We start from the raw sequence: 5,908 nt of genomic DNA, 5'->3' as shown, positions 1-5,908 counted from the left end.
CGGGGAATAAAACTAAAAAACAGAAAGCTTGTCACTTCAAGGAAAACTGATAATATCCTATGTTAATTATACAATCAAACATTTAATTTGAAAATTCAAATTTTGGAAAAATATTGTCAACTGCTTTCCCTAAACTAGTCTCCAAAAACAAAGTGTTTTTCCTGATTAGATTGACAATGCCTTTTTTTGATGAATGTAGGTTTTTCTTAAATGGACAACTTGTTCCCTTTGATTTGGAATTTATACAGTCTTTTACTCTCCTTTTAGTGATTTACTAGAAATTACAATATACTTTTTGACTTATAATTTAATACTTTTAGTACTTTTACCATTCTTCTGGAAAATGCAAGGACCTTAATTCTATTACCCCTTTCCACATGTACTTGAATTGGGTCTCAGTTGTATATTCAATACCTCTAAGGCATTGCTAGTTTAGTCAATTTCTTTGTTTTATTGTCTTAATATTTGTCATTTTTGTTGCTCTTCATTCATCCCTACATCTTTGAAAAGATTTGTTCGTGACCATTTTCCTTTTTCTTCCTTCTTAATTAATACTCTTTGGAATATTTTTTAGAGTGTACCTACTCATTAAAAAATTCTATTAGTTTTTATTTGTCTGAAAATATTTTAATGTTATCTTTATTTTTAAAATATATTTTTGTTGTGCAGAAAATTATTGGCTAGTGGTTAGTTTCTTAGACCACACTGAGGTCCTATTCACTTCTGTTTGCTCTTGGTTTTCTACAGTTTCTTTCTTTCTTTTTTTTTTTGTGAGATGGACTCTCAGTCTGTCTCCCAGGCTGGAGTGCAGTGGCATGATCTGGGCTCACGGCAAGCTCCGCCTCCCGGGTTCACGCCATTCTCCTGCCTCAGCCTGCCAAGTAGTTGGGACTACAGGCGCCCGCCACCACAACCAGCTAATTTTTTGTATTTTTAGTAGAGACGGGGTTTCACCATGTTAGCCAGGATGGTCTCCATCTCCTGACCTCGTGATCTGCCCACCTCGGCCTCCCGAAATGCTGGGATTACAGGCGTGAGTCACCGCACCCGTCCCCTTCTGCAGTTTCATTACTGGAGATTTGCTGTCCTGAAATTGTAGGTTAATATATTTCATTAATTTTAGAAAATTCTTAGCAATTGGCTTTTAATATTTTATGTGTCATTATTTTCATCATTTGCCTTCAATTTATATTAGATTTTATTACATATCCTCAGTGACTCTTAAGCTCTCATATACACATGTGTATTGACGCTTTTTTGTGTATGTGTGTGTATATATATATATATATGTATATGAATACTTTTTTTCTGGTTAGTTTCCTATGATATCAATTCTAAATCACTTCTTTTTTACATAACTGTGTCTAATTTGCTATTCAATTCATTTACTGAATCATTTTGTTTGTTTTTTCTTCACATTTTTAGTCTTAGGATGTGTGTGGTTTTATTTATCCTAATATGCCACTTTTACAGTATGTACTATCTTGTTGAAGTTTCTAAGCTTGACTTCATCTCCTTGAACATAGTAATAGTTGCTTTAACATAGACTTTTTCTTTTATTCTTTTGTGTGTGTTGATTTCTTCTCACAGTGTCTTCTCTTCATCAAACCTCATTTCTTTGAGTGGATGTACAAAATGTGGTATATGAAAAGCTTATTTGGTCTGTTCTTAGATGCCTGAATAATGTTTTCTCTCAAATGATTAATAATTGCTTTTGCCAAAAGGATAAGGACAGTCAAAATTCTGAATTACGTTAATAAAAATTCAGAGTTCAAAATTTTCTGGGCCCTCAGGTGAATAACAGCCAGCCTGCATGTGGTAAATTGCTTGAATTCTGATTCCCTTTTACTAATTTAGTATACTAATAACTTTTAGTATCTTTGCTCAAACCGGATCCTCACAACTTATTGGGCCTAGTTTCCAACTCTTGCTTCCTTAGGTTTTCAAGTCTTTAGCCAAAGTTTCACTAAACTGGTTAGAGGTCTTATCTAAAATAACAAATGACTCCAGGGCAAAAGCAGCTCTTATCTCTGTAAATGCCTTTTCTCTCCTAGATCTGAGCCTGGCGATTCTTGACTGTGCATTAACTCTGTCGCTGTTAGCGAAAACAAAAAAATAAATAAATGATTACCTTCTATTTATTTTATAGTCTTAAAATGCTGTCTTACATACAAAAATGGTTTAAATTATTCTAAGGTATCTTGTTTGTTATTATCAGAAGCATAAGTTTGACAATTATTTACTACAAAACAATGGTATTTGAAATTCTTTCTCATTTGTGATCTGTTTTGCCGTTGACCTCACAAAATCATGTTTTAAAAATGTGCTTGATTATACCCAACAATATTATTTTACTTGAACAAATTAAGAATGTTTTGTTCTTTGTCCCATTCTTGAAACTTTTACATTATAATTGGTTAAATGAAAGGAATTAAACATGTATTTTAAGCTGGTGTTACAAAGCAGTGCTTAATAAATATAGATATATGATAAAAGAGAAATTGTAATATTCATCAATATATCTTCCAAGCATCTAATTTAAATATATCCTATACTGCAAATAAAAATGCTCATATTTATAAACATGTCTTTTGTTCTCTCAAAGCAAATAATTATGTTTAACAAAAAAGACATAAGCTCTAACAGTCAGTAATAGTCACTGATGTCTCTCAGAATTAGTCAATGTAGATTGTGATTTTTGTGATGTTATTTTCTCATCAATGCAAGCCCAGGAAGAGAATGATTAGTCCAAATCTGTCAAGGGACTCTGACTCCATCAGAAGAATACTTTAAAAAGTGATCTGGGCACAGAAATTGATGTTAGTGTTCATTTGTTCAATGATTTATTATACACATGTTGAATACCTGCCATGTGTAAGGCATGGTGCTGACAATACAAACAATATTTAGTTAAGACAAAATCATAATGATTATAATGGCATCTGCAATAACAAGGTGCTTCCTCTGATATTAAGCTGTGTTAACCTTAAAAAATAAGGAAATTCTATCATTTGAGACAATGTCAATAAATCAAGAGGATATTATGCTAAGTGAAATAAGCCAAGTGCTGAAGTATAATCTTGTTTATGTGGAATTAAAACATGCCAAACTCTTGGAAATAGAGAGTAGAATAATGATTACTAAAGGCTGGGGTTAGGAGGTAAGGGGTGATGGGGAGAGTCAGATGTTTGTTAAATGGTACAAGTTTTAGTGAGAAAGGGGAAAGAAGTTTTAGTGATCTACTCTGCAGCAGTGTGACCATAGTGAATAATATTGTACTGTATAGTTCACAGTTGCTGAAACAGTAGATTTTAAATGTTCTCACCACAAAAATATAAGTATGTGAGAAAGATGTTGGTTATCTTGATTTAATAATTCCATAATATATACTTATATTAAAAAAATCACATTTAACCCCATAAAATATGCCACTATTATTTGTCAATTTAAACATGTAAAAAAGTAAAAACAAACAAACAAGCAAACAAAAAACTTTATAAAGGTCTTATTAAAATTAAAAATATAGTGCCCGAGCTATGGAATATATCATGGTCAGTTTTAATCCAGATATAAAAGATGAAGAGACAATGCAAGGAAAGATTTCTCAGATAGTAAAAAGGTCCAAAATAGCTCAAAATTATCTTATTAACTGTTAGTACTGGGAGTTCACAGTGAGGTAGGAGAATCAGAAAATCTCAGCAAATTTAACTTTTAAAAAGTCATGCGTATGGTGCTCCATGTTCTGAGTAAGCAACTTGTGATTTTCCAGGAAAATCTGTTCAGGAAACAGAGCTATTATTTGGTCATGGACACATATATTTTTAGTCTGGAAGAACATCATTATCTTTTTCATGAAGTAATTGCAGTGCTTATGTCATTTATCTTTTTAAGTCAACAGAATAGTTATTATATGATATTTTTCCAAATGAATAAAATGAAAAACCAAATGTTAAGTCACAGTTCCATAACATTGCTGGTATACGGAATGGTTGAGATGATAGGATGCTTTTGTAACTCCAAAAGAGAAATATCTATTCAAGAAATTGAAACCCTAAGAAATTATTGTATTATCTGATAAAAGTCTATCTTATGATAAGCTCTTTTCCAGATTTGTCTAGAAATGGAGACAGAGATAAAATTTCATGTGGTCCCAAGAGAAAGAATCATAATTAATTGTTTATGGGCTTGACAGTTTAAAGAAAGACTACCCCGCCAAGACACAGTTACTAATATTTACATAACTGCTGGTACCACTGAACTAATCTGATGTATTAAAAGTTTTCTCTGATCATTCAGTATTTGTCCATGACAAATAAAACTATCAAATTTAAATGCAAATTTACAAGTCAAATCTTAATTTTAAAAATCGAAACTCTGAAGATTTACCTTAATAAGGACAAAGCAATTTATTGAGAACAGATGTTTTTCGCCATCCAATCAACTATTTCACCTAAGAATACTCTATAGATATATATTTAATTTCTATTGAAATAAATGAATATAGTGGTTAATACTACATAGTCCCAGGTTTACTTGATTTATAAAAAATCCAATGAAAGATGTTAATCCTGAAGTATCAAACCCCAGTGACTTTGCTAATTCTGATTCTGAATTCAGTGATTTGGAAACAAATTTAAGTAAAATATTAATAATTTCATGATACACTCTTACTTTTTTCAGAATTAGAAGAGTAATACGTTTATTTTATCTCTGCTTGCTGATTATTAAAGAATTTTCTTAATATCTATTTTTTCATTGCAAATGCAAGCACTGAATTTTAAATAACATTATCTTATTTTTAAAAATCACATATCTTCCACACATCTGCAACCATCTGATCTATGATTGGAAAACTTGAAAGTGAATAAATATCAGTGGGATACTCTAAGAGTCACATTTAATTGGCTGGGCCCAGGGCTCTTAAATTTCTATCTAGAATCCTCAGAGATTAATATAAAAGAAATCATATTCTGCATAAAAACAGCTTTAAATGTTGGACATGGTTTTAATATTAGAGTACTTTTAAACTATACTGTAATCTACACAATTGCTTTGTTTTTCTTGAATATTTTCTTTCTTCCATTGGTAAAGAGTTTAGCATATTGTGCACATATTTTCATTTCTGTTTCTCTCACGGATGAAAAAGAAAAAAAAAACAACAACGATGCAAGCGAAGTTTTATTTAACAAAATAAAGCAACTTAACCACAAATAGGTTTTGAATTTAATTCTACAGTACCTGTTTAACAACAAATTTCTTTGTATTAATAGTAGGCCATTTCACATACAGGTGGCAGAGCAAGTTTGAGGACCATTGAACACAGCTAATTTTGCTAATGTATCACAATTACAGAAACACCTGTGCTAAATAACCTTGTCCTATTTCCATGAAAATGAATAGTGTTCAATAACCCTCAAAATGTCTCATTTCATGCTGATTCAGATTTTCTCTAGCTATTTTTTTCTGTGACATTGTTTCCACAGTAACATAGCACATTTTTTAAAAGGCTATTGTTACTGGTTTATATATATATACACACATATATACACACACACACACACACAGGTATGTAATACTTATTTCATTTTTGTTTTATAAAAAAACACTGTCTTGAAACTATTATCATGGATACTCTAATTTTTTTTCCTACAAAGGGCAAAAGGATGTAATTTGTTTTAAAAAGTCAATCCAAACACGGTCACTCTGGCTGTATAAGGGGAGTACATACTGTTAAATTGCACATAGAGATTATCAGTGATTAAGAATGACTTGAAATTAGCTGTGTGTGGTCGCATGCCTGTAGTCCCAGCTACTCGGGAGGCTAAAGCAGGATAATGGCTTGAACCTGGGAGGTGAAGTTTACACTGAGCCGAGATTGCACCATTGCACTCCAGCCTGGCGACAGAGC

The sequence above is a fragment of the Colobus angolensis genome, unplaced genomic scaffold (genome assembly GCF_000951035.1).
Source record: "Colobus angolensis palliatus isolate OR3802 unplaced genomic scaffold, Cang.pa_1.0 Scaffold132, whole genome shotgun sequence".
NCBI lineage: Eukaryota > Metazoa > Chordata > Mammalia > Primates > Cercopithecidae > Colobus > Colobus angolensis.
This window is presented reverse-complemented; position numbering follows the sequence as displayed.